The sequence below is a fragment of the Harpegnathos saltator genome, unplaced genomic scaffold (assembly GCF_003227715.2).
Source record: "Harpegnathos saltator strain DR-91 unplaced genomic scaffold, Hsal_v8.6 scaffold153, whole genome shotgun sequence".
Taxonomy (NCBI): Eukaryota; Metazoa; Arthropoda; class Insecta; order Hymenoptera; family Formicidae; genus Harpegnathos; species Harpegnathos saltator.
In genome coordinates, this window is record NW_020229932.1 from 85708 (window position 1) to 102994 (window position 17287).

General features: G+C 38.5%; 1 long non-coding RNA gene across 1 annotated transcript; it reads right to left on the reverse strand.

Moving 5' to 3' along the window:
- Positions 1-547: 547 nt before the first annotated feature.
- LOC112588105 (uncharacterized) lies at positions 548-1797 on the reverse strand. The gene is made up of 3 exons (XR_003112558.1): positions 1263-1797; positions 979-1038; positions 548-901 (listed from the first exon to the last, which is right to left on the reverse strand). It is a non-coding gene; the product is annotated as an uncharacterized LOC112588105 (long non-coding RNA).
- Positions 1798-17287: the final 15490 nt, after the last annotated feature.

Genomic DNA, 17287 nt, shown 5'->3' on the forward strand with positions numbered 1-17287 from the left:
TGTGTCGAACAAAAGTTATATAATTTCAAGGGAGATGTAAAATAGCTATATCATTTTGTTTACAATGGCACCACTTTCGTAATATTCACTGATCATTACTTTTCTTGAAACATTTTTATATTTGCTTAATATTTTTTGACATATTTGAAGAAAGACTTGACAACTTTTTCAATATTTTACTTGCGATATCTCGCTACCTATTTGTCGAAAGAAAAAGTGGTACTAGACTTTTTTGCTCTATTTATTCTCAAGAATATGTTGTACAACATATAACAGGGCGCTGTTGTACAATACAACAGCGCTCTGACTTTTACTAACTTACTGACTTTCGGAAATCTCAAAATCATCAAATTAACGAAAGTCAGAGAAAAAATTGCTTTAAAAACTATTTAGCGTGAAATAGGAAAAGATGTGCAAAATGTTGATTCGTTATTAATTTTAAATAAGTTGAGTCAGTTCGTTGGGAACAAAGAAAGAAATCAATAAATATATTTTAATATATTTTAATTTTATTTTATTATTTTATTATTCCGTTATGCTATAATATCAAAGGCTTTTGCGTATACATGCACACTTAAAAATTATAAATTGAATATTATAAATTAAAGTCTACCATATAGAGCAATATCAAAGATTCGTATTTACACGGGCTCGCGTTAAAATTAATTAACAACTTTTAAAGAGCATAACAAGATATTAATTTAATTATCGTTTCAACGAATCGGACGGATATGTTTATAAATCTACGATATATCAAAATATATTGTACACACAGCTTTCTGGTTCCTTCTTCATACACTTTTTGATTTTCGCAGTCGGTCAGCGGTTTGACGTAACCAGTCGCTTATATGGGAGCTTTCCTTCGGATGTACATGTACCAGCTTGTACGACAACTGCATATCTATGAAAAATGATTTTCAGAGATCGGTACTCGTGAGAAATATATCAGCGGAACTGAAGAAAAAGAAATGTACTCACTTAACTGGTGGATGCAACCTGATGACTTGTTCGCTGTTCAATCACATCCCAGTCTGCGTCCTACAAAAATGATAACAATTCAATAGGATCGATGTGGCCCAATATGCATCTATGTACCTGCAGTATATCTTTTACGTATATCGAACTTAACCTGAAGTAATATACTCATATAACAAGCGTAATATACATGCAAATGTAACATGTATAACACCAAAGGCTTGTAAGATTCCTTGATTTATTTTCTTAACTGTAATAATTGTTTCGTCTATTCTTATAGTATTTACAATCAAATTTGTTGTGGTATTAAGATATTGGCAAAGATTCTGCCTTTGCTGGACGGATCAATCATCAGACTTGCTTTTGCTGGCTGGGTCAATCATCATTTTCGTCTTTGGTGGCTGGATTATTTCTGTTATGAATTAATCCTTTGGAACATTTCAACAAACATTATACCTCCTAAAGCTGAAACAAAAACATTAATCGGAAAAAAGAATTGATCCAATATCTAAAATTATAATGCTCGCATAAATAGCATAATATGTTTGTATTGCATATTCATGCATCTTTAAGACATAAATAATATACATTGGTACAGGTTCAGAATATTAGCTACTTATCTGACACTTGTCCATCCTTCATTTTACTTCTTTCTATCGTCTCCTTTGCGTGCTTCCATCGTCTCCTACAGGTTTTATTTTCCAGTTGGCGATGACAAATTCCAATTCGAAGAATGAAACCGCAACAAATTGAGTTATATTTATCTAAGCATGACACAAAACTGAGAATTCACTTTTGTTCAGTTATATAATATCTTCCTGGAAAAATATATACTTTGTATTGCATATTCATGCATCTTTAAGACATTAATAATATACATTGGTACAGATTTAGAATATTAGCTACTTATCTGACACTTGTCCATCCTTCATTTTACTTTTTTCTAACCTCTGCTTTGCATGCTTCCATCGTCTCCTACGGGTTTTATTTTTCAGTTGGCAATGACAAATTCCAATTTGAAGAATGAAACCTCAACAAATTGAGTTATATTTATCTAGGCATGACACAAAACTGAAAATTCACTTTTGTTTATTTATATAATAATATCTTTCTAGAAAAATATATACTTTGTATTGCATATTCATGCATCTTTAAAGGCTCGTCTACATTAGCTGTAAGAGTAAGGCGGTAAGGTTGTAAGACACGAAATGAAATATTTTCATTCGCCGACAGCTTACATTACAGCCTTACAGCCTTACTTTTATAGCTATTATAGACGAACCTTGAGACATAAATAATATACGTTGGTACAGGTTTAGAATATTAGCTACTTATCTAACACTTGTCCATCCTTCATTTTACTTTCTATCCTCTCCTTTGCATGTTTCCATCGTTTCCTACAGATTTTATTTTCCAGTTGGCGATGACAAATTCCAATTCGAAGAATGAAACCTCAACAAATTGAGTTATATTTATCTAGGCACGACACAAAACTGAAAATTCACTTTTGTTTATTTATATAATATCTTCCTAGAAAATATATACTCTCTCTCTCTCTCTCTCTCTCTCTCTCTCTCTCTCTCTCTCTCTCTCCCTCTCTCTCTCTCTCTGGCTGTGATATATTAGTGAGTGATTATTGTTGCTCAGTACTTTTATTTTATTTTTACAAAAGTCATAAAATTACAAAGCAACAGTAATTTGTCACTCGCCGATTTATTATGGAATCAGTATTAATTTTTTATAAGGATAATTTCTCCATATTTCATTTTTATTTATATCTTTTTATTTATATATAAGTTTTTCACCTTATTATTATTTGACTTTTATTTATTTTCATTTTAATTACACATCACATCACAATATATTTACATATGTACGTTTTATTTATTTTTTCAGTTTACTACTTCAGCAGTGTAAAACTTAAGCGTCGTCTACAATGGCAATAAGCAGTGTTACGTCCTGGACAAGCATAGAACATGCAATGTCTAGATTTGTTTGGTTTACTTCGGATCAGCGCTATTCTTGTCCAAATCTTTATTATTTGAATCTGTTGCCTTTGGAGGTGGGTTACTGTTAGGTTTAAAAATAATAGTATTCTCGCTACTGTTGAATTTAACTTCAAATATATTTCCCTTTATTTCAGATTTTATTCTCGGGGCCGAAGATTTTGATGGATCTGTTTTGAAAACAGGCAGGTCGAGCGTGCCTGGATTATATGATTTGGATTTTACATCTTAACGTCTTAGCATTTGCAGACGGAGTCCCAAGAACAATAATCTTTAATACCGACCTTTTGATTCCAGACTCAAGACCCTTTGGTAATCGGCTAACAAGAGGCTCAGCGAAAGACTATCTGATGGCTAATTGGAGGCTAACAAGAGACTGCCGAGAGACTGCCTAGAGACTGACTAGAGACTGCCCAGAGGCTGACGAGAGACTGCCTAGAGACTGCCTGCGCGCGAAGGGCCGAGCCCTTTTTATACCCAAGCCCGAAACTATGGATGTCAATTGAGCGTCTTTTCCTAATTCACCATTCATTATTTATTAGTTAAAAAATATAAAAATGTTATTATCTAGTAATTAAAGTTATACTTAATCATATGTAGTGTTTGGTAATTCAATTGTCTTGTTGTTAGCTGATTTATTAATAAAATTGTTTTACTAAGAAATGGAAATGTTGTTATTGATTTCCTTTGGTATAATATAAGAATTTGGAAACTTTGAATATTAAAAGAATTATTTCATTCGGGCGTAGTAATCGTTAAAGTTAAATAATACGAATAGATCCTCTTACAATTCTAAAGTGCATATACATTAGGATAGGCGGTTTGACAATAATATATGAAGAATTATTTGCGAAATATGATGATAATTATTTAATATTATTTAAAAAAAGAAAAATAGAAGAAAGAGAGGAAATTATTTTCCTCTTCGAGTCTTTGTTTCAGGTCTTTGTTTGGTTCGCAGTACGTGGGACAGCTATCACTCGATGATATCTATAACATAAACACATTCCAATATGTGCGCGGCTGTGCCCGAACGAAATCGTTCTTAGTCCCCGAGACAAATGAATCTATAAGCTAGCTCTAAATTTATTTCTTAAATTTCCTTATTCTCTCCTTTTTTATATATCAGGTGTAGTAAAAAGAAATTCATTATTTTTGCATGAAATTGAAGGCTTTAATTACCATAGTTAGAATGATCCGATTTAGGTCAAATATGCGCCGTTTTGTTCGATAACTTGTTGCCATTTTGAAGATAATTTCATTATGCCTCTCTCATAGAAGCCCTCGTCCCTATTGGCAAAAAATTGAGAAAGTCGATTTTCACAAGCCTCTCTTGAAGCGAATTTTTCACCAGCAAAATTGTTCGCCATGGACAGGAACAGATGGTAATCACTTGGTGCCAGGTCCGGACTATAAGGTGCATGCATAAGAACCTCCCAACCAAGCTCCCGGAGCTTCTGGCGAGTCACTATCGATGTGTGTGGCCTAGCGTTGTCCTGATGGAACACAATTCCTCTCCTATTGGCCAAAGCTGGCCGCTTCTGGGCGATTGCTTCCTTCAGACGGTCCAATTGTTGACAGTACAGTTCCGAGTTAAGAGTTTTGCCGTAGGGGAGCAGCTCATAGTAGATAATTCCCTGCCAATCCCACCAAACACACAGCAAAACCTTCCTAGCCGTCAATCCTGGCTTGGCCACCGTTTCCGCCGGCTCACCGCGATTCGACAACGACCGTTTTCGCTTGACGTTGTCGTAAGTGATCCACTTTTTATCACCAGTGACCAACCGCTTCAGAAATGGGTCGATTTTGTTGCGATTCAGCAGCGATTCGCAGATGGAAATTCGGTCCATGAGGTTTTTTTTCGTTAACTCGTGTGGCACCCAGACATCGAGCTTCTTTTTGTATCCAGCCTTATTCAAATGGTCCCAAACGGTTTTTTGTGCAATCTTTAGCTCTTGAGCAATCGAAACAGTGCTTACATGACGGTCGGACTCGACAATGTCCATGATTTTATCGATATTTTCGACAATTGGCCTTCCAGTGCGTGGTGCATCTTTGACATCGAAATTACCGGAACGGAATCGACGAAACCAAAATTGCGCGTGATTGGCTGTTACAATATCAGGACCATAAACACTATTCACATTTTCAGCCGCCTGGCTTGCGTTTTCGTCCTTATCGAAGAAAAACTGTAAAATATAGCGTATTTTCTCTTTGCTAGTGTCCATCTTTGACGCGCGCTCAAACAAAACTGAGTCAACTAATTACAAAATTGCCAGAAAAGTTTTTTTACTACGAAATCTCATCTTTCTAACGCCATCTAGTGGAACCCGATCGGACTTATACAACGCGAGATACAGATAACTAAAGCCATCTATTGGAAAAATAATGGATTTCTTTTTACTACACCTGATATTTACTATGTCGATGTCTGCTTCAGTCCTATGTTAATGTTAATTTTATTTCAAAGTATGCTATTTAGTATTATTTTTATGTTATTTAGTTGTTTGATAATCTATCGCTTACTAAACGAAGCAAGAAGGTAGAAAGAAGAGAGAGAAAGAAGAAGATAGATGATAATTTATTAAATAGTTTCGAGTATTAATTATATTATATTATATTAACGATAAAAGACGGCAGAGGTACCTGTTGATTGCAGAGGTATTTGTAGGAGGCGTTGCAGTTGGATTAGTCGATGATAGGTAAGGATTTGATTGGGTAGGAAAAGATATGGTGAGTTTTGGTGAGAAGATAGGGAATTTTAATATGGTGGGATGTTACACCCCCTCCTTATGAAAAGAAACTGACAGAAGAGTTACGTTATTTTCTGTTCAATGTAGAGTCCGATGTTGCAGGTTGTTGTTGTGTTGTAATGGAGAACTTCCAATAGTGTTCTCTTTTAGTATAGTGCTCCGCGGAGGTACTGGTGGTCTTGACTTTGGTCTGCTGAGATTAATCGAATTGTTGTGTGGTTCTGCGTACAGCTGGCTAGCTACTGGAGCGGCGGTGGTGGTGGCAACAAGGGTCGCGTATCCATTCTGACACTTAGCTCAGTAGAAGATTGCTCCTTATTTGGTTTTGGGGATGATACTGGAACATTCCGTCTCCCCAAGTGCAACAAGAAGTTTATGATGGAGGCGAAAATTGTAGGCTCCACCCGTATACCGAGTGTAGCGCATATCCATGTATTGCAATACCTGCAATCAGTTTTATTAGTCTTATTATTATCCATATGCCGATAACTCCAGCACTTGCAGTGCCGAATGTCATAAAGCTCCCCCATAATTTCTGGCTAACGGTGTCGCTTAATTTGTTGAGACTGTCTTCGTCAAATAAATTCGAGATTGATATTCCTGATGTAGGAATACGATGTCCAGCTGCGCCCCTGGAAAATGTATTGAGAAGAGCAGTGCTTTCTATAGGGAACATGATGTGATCTCGTAACCGGTTGAGGTTGTCGTGGGAGTAAATTCCGCTTTCGGCGAGATGTTCAGCATCAACGTACTTCCAGACAGGTTCTATCATTGGTTCTAAGGTTTGTGGAGATAGTACTGCAGCAGGTTTTGGCGTGAAACTAATCCAACCTCCATTAATTTTATACATAATGGGTATGATAGGGTTGCAATCAACTGGTGTACCACTGCTGAGCAAAATATGGGTTTTAGGTGACAAATACATAGATTGATTTTGCGCTAGCACAGGTAACTCAAGATAACAATTTTCGGTTGGACGAAGCGTAACTTCAGTAGGAACACATTTAATAATATGAGCCATGTAACCAGGCCCTTTCATCAAGCTGTATGCAAATAATTTAGGTTGGAGCGATTGCCACAGCATTTTTCAAAACTTGGCGTTCTAGTTTACATTTTTGGTCAACAATATTATAATAGAGCTTCTGCATTTGTGTTTTTAAATGTTTTTCGACGTAAATAAATTTTGAATTAATATAGGTAAAAGTATCTGAGTTATTGACAGGGATTCTGGTCTGTTCGGCAAAAGGGTTATTTCTGGTAGTTTCTACTATTAATAGTTTAGGATGTTCAGTCTGTATCAGGGTGTAGCCATACAAAGTATGTTCGGATGTTTTTGACAAGGCGAAAGTGATATCTTTGGTTGTTAACGAATACACAATAGGATACTGAGTGGAATTTTTATCGGATATTTTGGTTGCTAGACCCTGGTACAATACATTATACGCACAAAAATTACAAGATTCAGATGGAAGTGGGGCCCAGTATACATTTGCCCCATCCTCGTCAATACATTGATTTTTAGAAAGTTTGCATTGAATTTCAGAACGCAATTTAAGAGAGTCTGTTTTCGCAGCAGCATGATAATCACGTAACGTAATCGAGATGGATGCTTCGACGACAACATTGTCCCAGCTACCATAAGGGTCAGAAAAATGACCCCCTACACAGGAGCCATCGACAGACGAACTACCGGCTACGGTAAGAATACGATGATGGGTATAGTTGGATGTTAATTCGGTAACAGTGTGAGAGTCTCCTAAAACGATAGAGCCAATTTCGTGAAGATAAAAGCATTGTTCTGCTTTAATGTTCATAAGGTATTTTCTGCGACCTCCTTTCACCAGGGATATGTGGGAATGCATTCCACATAAAAAATCTGTCGATCGACTTCTATTTTGCAGGAAATAGTGCTTATCTCAGTGAAGTCGACGATCTGGAGTAGTTGGATGTACACGGATGTAGAGTCTGGTTCAGTGGTAGGGGAATGGCATTCTCCAACGTCCAAGAGCGATATTGTTGTCACATTCAGAGAAGATCCCCCACAATCATACCCGAGAAGCCAAAATGTTGTCTCTATTAAGAGCATCACCAAAAGAATGGTACGCATCTGTAAAGAATCAATACCATTACAGTAATTTGATTGTCCAAAAGGTTTCTCTCGATAGTTTCAGCCAGGATCAGAGAGATGGGATATGCGTAGTTTATTAGCATAGACCATTCTGGTTGTGTTTCTGAATTAGATGCGGACGTTTTCGTGGTCGAGGATTTCTAGGACTTTGTGAGGACCCATGTATTCATCAGAGAATTTATTGGTTCGTTTCTCCGTCTGCAGAAAGACATAGTCACCAACATTAAAATTAGTTTGATTTAGCCGCATATCATAATATCGTTTCGAGCGAATTTTTGCTTGTTCCAGGTTAGCTTTGGCTGTTTCTTGTGCTTCGTAAATTTGGTCGAATAAATTGAGCAAATAATGTTGGTATGTTCCTATACCTTCCTCTATGGGTTGTTGACTGGATGGAGTTCTGGCTGTTCTTCCAAATACTAATTCATGAGGAGAGAATTTGGTTCCTTCATGGATGCTCGTGTTATAAGAAAAGGTAGCTTGTTCCATAAACTGATCCCATTCTTCATTTTCATTTATTCATTCATTTATTAATGAACGTTTTCAGATACTCTAAGAAGACATGATGTGAGCGTTCGATGGATCCATTGGATTGCGGGTAATAAGCAGATATGCGATAGTGCTGAATCTTGAATCGTCTGGCAATAGCTTTCATTAGAAGTCCTAGGAAATTGGTGCCTTGATCCGTCAAAATTCCTTTCGGACATCCAAAACGACAAATAAAATGATCAACGAATGCTTCAGCAGTTGTTGCGCTAATATCTTCCATTGATATTGCCACGGAATACTTGGTGAGCAGATCCTGTATAGTTAATATGTATCTATTACCGCGTTTAGTTTTGAGTAAAGGACCCATAACGTCGAGGACTACCTTGTCAAAAGCAGCTCCAGAAACGTCTGTAAGGACCATTGGTTGCTTTGTTTTAACTCTTACTAGTTTCTTAAGTTGACATTCTCGGCAATTTCGAATAAATTCTTGAATTTGTGTTTTTAGGTTGTCCCAGTGGTAGTTTTGACGTATTCTAAGGAAGGTTTTCGTTACGCCTTTATGTCTGCCTACGGTTGATCGGTGATATTCGGAAATGATACGTGGCCGTTCTTCTTCAGGAGGTACGATAGTGAGACCTTCGCAAACAGTGATGTGAATGGGTCTTTGATCAAAGATGTTTTGTAAATCTTGATAAACTAACGCCCAGAAGATATCATCCAGTTGTGGTGTTTTTGCTATACTAAAGGATTTTAATTGAAGTTCGATGGTGACGTCTAGTATAGAACGGATAGCTTCGTGTAGTATTTTCCGATCAATGATTGTTCGCCTTTCTTTGACTGGTAGTGCTATTAAGTATTTGTTGTTAGTACCATGAGGAAACACACGCGCTCGACCGAGTGTCAACTCTATTAAAGGGGGAAATTTTTTCAGTATTTGAAATTCTTTTGCCCCATTGTCGTATGCGTGCCCATCGACAGTTACTAATATAACTATATTATCTTTTTGCAATGAGAGTTGGTCCCTGATCGTCTTTATTTTCGTTTGAACGAGATGTTGGTCCATTGATTCATCATTTTCTTCACCTTCTGCAAATTCAGAAGGTTCTGTTGAACAATCGGATTCATCTTCGTCAGCAATTGGTGGAAGAATTATCGGTCTTTTAGATGGATGTGTAATAGGACTGGAAGGAGGGGCAAATTTTTCGATAATATCGTCATCGGGTGGCGATGATGTTGATGGCAGTGAGGAAGGTTGAAGGATATTTGGTGATTTCGTGATAGCTAAAATTTTAGGATTAGAGACTGAAGATACATTGCTTATGTCTTCCTTTTCGTGTTTGTCTGAATGATTTACTGAGGTAATCTGACGAGGGTTTCGTGAAAGGGCATCTGTGTTATGATTCGTAGATCCAGATTTATACGTTACTTGATAATCATATTCTTCCAGCTTCAGACGCTATCTCATGAGTCTTGATGTAGGATCTTTGACTCTATAGAGCCATGTAAGGGGTCGGTAATTAATGTGAATTTGTATCCATATAAATAGGGTCGAAAATAATGTGTGCAATAAATGATGGCCAAAAGTTCCTTTTTTATTGTGGAATAGTTTGTTTCTGCTGGGTTTAGTACTCTGGATGCGTACGCTATCGGAAGGTCTTGCCCAATGTCTCCCTGACTCAGAACACCTCCGATAGCAGTGTTAGATGCATCGGTGGTGAGTATAAAAGGTTTGGAAAAATCCGGATATTGCAAGACAGGTTGTCGACAGAGTGCCATTTTTAAAAGTTCAAAAGGTTTTTGCTGTTCTTCTTTCCAAACGAAAGGAACTTTTTTCTTGAGTAGTTTTGTTAGAGGTTTAGTTAGTCCCGAAAAATTTGGTATGAATCGACGGTAATAAGCAGCAAGACCAAGGAACTGCTCGATGTTCTTAGGATTTTTTGGGATAGGGAAATCTCGGACAGCAATAGTTTTTTCAGGATTAGGACGTACACCATTTTCGTCAATTATGTGTCTTAAATAGGCAACCTCGCGTCTCAAGAATTCACACTTATCGGGTTGTAATAGTAAATTAGCTCTTTGCAATCGGTTCATAAGTTTTTGGATTTTTATATTGTGTTCACGTAAAGAGCTGGCGTATACAACGATGTCGTCCATATAAACAAAAAGCTCGTTTCCTTGCAACCCGGAAAGGACTTGGTCCATTAGACGTTGAAAGGTAGCTGGTGCATTCTTGAGACCAAATGGCATTCTATTAAATTCGTAATGCCCATGAGGCGTGGAAAATGCGGTTTTATGGGAATGTAAAGGATCCATAGGAATTTGATGAAATCCGCTGGCAAGGTCGAGAACAGAAAAATATTTGGCTCCTCCGAGTTGATCCATGATATCAAAGATGTTTGGTAAGGGATAGGAATCTCCGATGGTTTTTCATTAAGATTTCTATAGTCGATCATCATTCTCCATCTTTTATTCCCTTTAGACTCTGCTTTCTTGGGAACGATCCAGGCGAATTGTAGGGAGAAGTAGAGGGTTTAATAATGTTATTTTGTAATAATTGTGAAATTTGTTTGTTAATCTCTTCTTTATGCATAGGCGGAAAACGGTATTGTTTTGTATTTATGGGTGAGTCATCAGTCGTAAGGACTTTGTGTGATGTACTTTGAAAGACTTTGTGGCGGTTTGTCCCAAAAAGTCGTCTGGAAGATAGAAACGATCTTGATGACGCTCTACCAAAGATTGAATATTGGATTTTTCCTCGTTATTTAGATGATCTAGACGAAGAAGGTTGAGAATTTTGTCTGTCCGTGACTCGGATTTGGAAGTTAAAGAGAGGATATAATTCGATTTGCCCAAAGATTTTACCGTTCCTAAGACAGATGAGGGCACAGATATAGAAAGTTTAGATTGATTAAGATGATTGCCTAAAGATTTTTCCTGTCTTATGGCAGGTGGAGGCAATTTTACTAATCCCGAGCTTACTAAATTGCAGTGAGAGTGATCGCTTCCAGATCCTTCCTTGGAGACATCGCTAAGATGATCAAAGCTGGAAGTAATTTTTGATGCACTCGTGAGATTAAAGGAATTCGAAAAATTGTTGCTATTTAAGCAAGCAATTTCTGATAAACTGGAGGCAGTTTGAGAGACTTCTTGTAGATGAACAGTAGGAACAAGAAGATTGAGTTCGGCCTCAGTAGTGTTAATGACACGAATATAGGTCTTGCCATTAATACACGTGACCAAAGAGTCTCCTAAATAGACTCCGGGCGTCACGTACATTCGTGGTAGATATCCAGTTTTTATTTCCGAATTTGAAACTCTGATCATGAAGCCGACATTTGATCTTGGAGAAACTACAATACTTTCGTGTAGTTTAAAAGGAATCCTATTGTAACGAGGCGCAGATGCACCTCATTACTACCGGCCCGACCGGCCACCTGTCGGGCCGAAGAATGGCGCTTTGCGCCACCCTAAAGTACAGAAACGATCGCGCCGCCGCTATCACGCACCGCCGCTATCGCACGCCGCAGCGATCACGCGCTGCCGCTAGCGCGCGCGGCCGCGATCACGCACCGTCACCGTGCCTCGCGCCGATAGGCGCGCCGCTCGATCGCCGCCGTATCAATCCTAGCGCGATCAACTATAAAACGGCGGCGATCGAGCTTCTAGTCACCAGACCGATCCGTACCGCCGTTCTAGATAGACACTCTATGCCGATAGCTAGAAGATCCGGACCGTTTCGCTCTGCTTTCCGTATTCCGACTACCCGACCGGCGACTAAGCAAACGGGATTGTGCGTCCGCAGTCTCGATCGAGCGTACTCGATACTTGGCCGTCTCCCGTCTTCCTGGGTTCGTGCGTGCGCGTGCTCAGTCGAGCGTACTTGACAGTCTCTCGCCTTTACCCACCGCCTTGAGTCAGGGGTTCGTGCGTCGGCGAACTCCGCTGAGCGTACTCAGCCTTTAGGCGATCCGTCTAGCGACCAAGAACCCGGGACGGTGCGTCCGCCGTCTCCGCTGAGTGTCCGCAGCACTTGGTCGCTTTCCTCCGCGAACGTAGGGAAAAGGGAAGGTGCGTACGCCTTCTCTGTCGAGAGTCCTCGGCCCCGACGGACGAAATCATTTCGCGTACCCCGCGACTTGCGTGCGTTCGTTCGACCGAGAATCGAAATCTCCGATCCGGCGACCATTTATACGCGAGCGATTTCGAAGCGAGTATTGGGCGATAATTGTTCGAGACGCCCAGCGTCGCGAAGCGTGACCGATCACCGCGTCGTTACCGTCGTTACCGTCTACATGCGTCGCGCAATAGGCCCCGCCTTCCGCGCGGCCTATCCGTCCGTACGAGCGCTTGTACCGCTCACCGCACCGCACCGTACCGTACCGATACGCTTTATAGACAACCTGCGACACCGCCTTCGGGGCCGAACTCTTGTATCCCAGTAAGCATACAATAAAACTAAGTTATTTCGATTGCCATTATCAAGTGTCTCGTTGCTTTACTTCTTCGAACCCGGACCCGACGAGCACTATCCGCGCGTAGCAACGACCGAACAGCGGAGTTCGGCCGTTACACTATGTTGTTTCCATGTAACATGTCCACTGCCGTAATCTATTTGTGCATTTTGTTCAATAAAGAATGAGGATCCCAAAATTCCTTATTGCGTAATTGGAAAATGATTATCTACGACATGGAAGGTTACTGGAGTACTAAAAAGGTAGATACGCACTATTCTCAAAGTGTCTACGGCCTTTTCAATACTTCCTTTTAATTTTAAAATTTGTTGTTTGTTAATAGGTATCGTTGGATTCAAGCTACCGATTTTTATAAGGTTGGGTTGAGCTCCGGTATCAAGCATTAGTGCTGTTGGTCTTTGGAAAGAAGGCGAATCTAATTCTATCGTAGGCACTCTTCCTGCTGCAAGCTCGAAAGCTGCAATTCTGACACTTCTGTCGATATCGGGTATAAGGGGCGCACTTCCGCTTGTCCCCGACTTGCGCCCGTGGTCGAGGGACCAGGTAAGTTTCCCTGTTAGTTTTCGCGTTTAGTATTATTGTATTGTCTCTTTCGACACTCAGAAATTAAGTGACCACAATTTTTACAGTATGCACAAATTTTTGATTGGGGAGGAGGATCGATTGGTTGTGATGGACGCTACGCGTTAGTTGGAGCGTTACCACGAAATGGAGGACGGTTAGACTGTATAATATCAATGCGCGATGTTTGCTTTTGTTGATTAGGAGGTGAGTTTGTGTTAACTGGTCTATTTATATTATCTCGTAGACGTAGACGATCTCGCTCAAGTCTTTTGCTGATAAGGATAGCTTCATTATATGCCTCGTAGAGATTGTAATATCCTTCCATACGAATTTCGGTACGGTATTCAGGCGGAAGACCTTCAAAAAAGGATTCTAATGTGTATGAGTCGATCTGTTCAATTTCGATATTATTAAGAGGCCGTTTGTACTGAATTTAGTCTCCCTCTATTATGGCATTTCGTAAATCTTTTACTCGACCGATATAATCTAAAATGTGCTCTGAAGGTTTCTTGAAATTTATGCTTAATTGTCCACGATAATAGTTGGAAGATCTTGCAGGCCCGAAAGTTCGTTTCAGTGAATCTGTGAATTGATCAACTTGTATTGTGTATTTCATCTTCAACAGCTAGGTATGCGTGCCCTGTTAGCTTATTTCTCAATGAACGTACTAAATGGTCCTCATTCATAAGAGGGATCAATTCTTTTGCGCGTTTACAAGAGCGTGCAAATTGTAGTACAGGTATATTATGTCCGTCATATTTTGAAACAAGTTCTAAGGCATCTCGTATGGACGAGTTAGAATAATTTGTTCCGTAATTTTGGAAAGGATTTGAACTAGCTGGGAAATTAGGAGCAGTTTCTTGAGTGGGAATAGGAAAAGGTCCCTTACACGGTTCTGTCATTGATATTAGAGATTGATCTGGATTAATTTGATGTTGTGTATTTGGATTATCTTGAAAGAAAGATAGTTGTTCTTCTTGATCTATTTGTGCTCCACTTGGAACCTCTGTTCTCTTTTGGACCATATTCACGCGATGTTCTAGATTTAAAAATTGCTCTGGTAATGATCTAATTGTCGCAAATTCCTTTTGAATAGAGCTTAGAATAGCACCGAGATTATTGATATCGACATTAGCGGATCAAATTCTTCGCGTTCTTTATCGAACTCTTCTCTTTGAGCTGTCAATGTTGCCGCTTGTTCTCGCAAACGTTTTTCTTTAAAAAGAATTATTTCATTCGGGCGTAGTAATCGTTAAAGTTAAATAATACGAATAGATCCTCTTACAATTCTAAAGCGCATATACATTAGGATAGGCGGTTTGACAATAATATTTGAAGAATTATTTGCGAAATATGATGGCAATTATTTAATATTATTTAAAAAAAGAAAAATAGAAGAAAGAGAGGAAATTATTTTCCTCTTCGAGTCTTTGTTTCAGGTCTTTGTTTGGTTCGCAGTACGTGGGACAGCTATCACTCGATGATATCTATAACATAAACACATTTCAATATGTGCGCGGCTGTGCCCGAACGAAATCGTTCTTAGTCCCCGAGACAAATGAATCTATAAGCTAGCTCTAAATTTATTTCTTAAATTTTCTTATTCTCTCCTTTCCTATTTTATATATTTACTATGTCGATGTCTGCTTCAGTCCTATGTTAATGTTAATTTTATTTCAAAGTATGCTATTTAGTATTATTTTTATGTTATTTAATTGTTTGATAATCTATCGCTTACTAAACGAAGCAAGAAGGCAGAAAGAAGAGAGAGAAAGAAGAAGATAGATGATAATTCATTAAATAGTTTCGAGTATTAATTATATTATATTATATTAACGATAAAAGACGGCAGAGGTACCTGTTGATCGCAGAGATATTTGTAGGAGGCGTTGCAGTTGGATTAGTCGATGATAGGTAAGGATTTGATTGGGTAGGAAAAGGTATGGTGAGTTTTGGTGAGAAGATAGGGAATTTTAATATGGTGGAACGTTACAGCAGTAAGAAGTCTGTGCTCTAGCCCTAAGAAATGGATCAACCATAGTTAATTATTTTTGTCATAATCGACTGTGCTCTGGCCCTATTTCTTACCGCTTATGCTTACGTCTTACTTTTCTGCCATTGTAGACGACACTTTAGGGCCAGAGCACAGACTTCTGCATAACGCATGTATGCGGTAGAACTCCGGCAAATGCTGCAGTGACCAATCAGAAGACAGGCGCATGCCGGAGCCGCAGCCGGACCTGCACCTGTTTCCTGATTGGTCATTGCAGCATTTGTCGGAGCTCTACCGCATATATGGAGTCTAAGGCTGTGTTCCAAAATTCATTGCCAGTACTAAAAGTATATGGTTTGTGTCACGTATATTATAGATTTTCAGTGCTAGCAGTGAATATTGGAACGCAGCCTAAGCTCTAAGGCCCAGTTCCACAACTTGCTTTAAACGGAATTTAAAGCTAAACCGATGGTTAGAAGCAATAGTATATGCGCATATACTATTGCTTTTAACCATCCGTTTAGCTTTAAACTCCGTTTAAAGCAAGTTGTGGAACTGGGTCTAAGCCAGCGGCATAGCGGTGCTTGTTTTCGTGCTAAATTTCGTGCTGGATGAAAATACTACGTTCACGATTGGTACATTTCCGAAGATGGATGAAAATGCACCAATCAGAATGCAGTACTTTCATCCAGCAAGCAATGCAGCACGAAAACAAGCACCGTGTGCCGCTGGTTTTACTAATTCGCAGAAATTAAAATTGTGTTGTCCAGGGGTTTTCGTTCGTACCAGCATTTTCCCATCTAGTTTTCGACAAAATGTCGTGTAACTCGCGTTCTCACAGATCAGATGAACGACGCGATACGTGAGGCGCAACGCGTGATAACCAATGAGCGTTGCGTGTCGAAGAAACTCATTGGATATCACGCATTGCATGTCACATATAGGGTGCGTTCGGGGAGCGCGTTCCAAACGCTACCAAATACTACAAACTCTGTTCAGAGAGCTAATAATGCCGTGTTCCAAAATTCACCGCCACTGAAAAGTTATAGTTTGCGTGACACAAACTATATATTTCCAATACTGGCGGTGAATTTTGGAACACGGCCTAAGTCGGTAGTATTTTAGCGGTATTATGAAAAGAGAATGAGGCAAAATCAGAAAAACGCAGTGTTAGCTATTTTGACACATACAGTGCATGATTTATTAGAAACATCATCGTCTTCTGATAGCGATGAAGAATTAGAATTAATTACAAAGTGTATAAGAAGATGTAAAAATGTGCCCAGAGTGGAGAATTATGTTCAGCTAATAGTGCCAGCACTTTAGTGACCAGCAATTTAAAGCTTATTTTAGGTATTGCAATATGAATAGCAATATAAAATATATTAGTTGACTTACTTAAAGATGTAACATATAATAATTAATTAATGCATGATTTAGAATATCTCCTGTAACATTTGACCACATTTTATCCATCATTGAGCCAAGTTTACATAGAGAAAAAATCGGAACACCAATGATTGATCCACATAAACAATTTTTATCAGCATTGTGGAGATTAGCCACAGCAGATTCTTTCAGGTAACATTATATTAATGTAAATTTTTTATGCTATGTTCAGTAGAAAAAGATAGTTTATTAAATATAATAAAAGATAGTTTATTTTTGTATTATACTGTAATTTTGAAACTATGATGTTTTATTCAATAACACACACACACACATAATTTAAATCTTTCCAACATATTTATCGAGAATAAATTTTTTGTTTATTTATAAAATATTTATATTAATAAACTGCTTTAAATATTAATAAACTGCTTTGTAAATGTGTCAGAAAAATATTAAGTATTATTTAATAGAACATCTTACAGCAAAATTACTGACAAAACATTTACTAAATCATTATT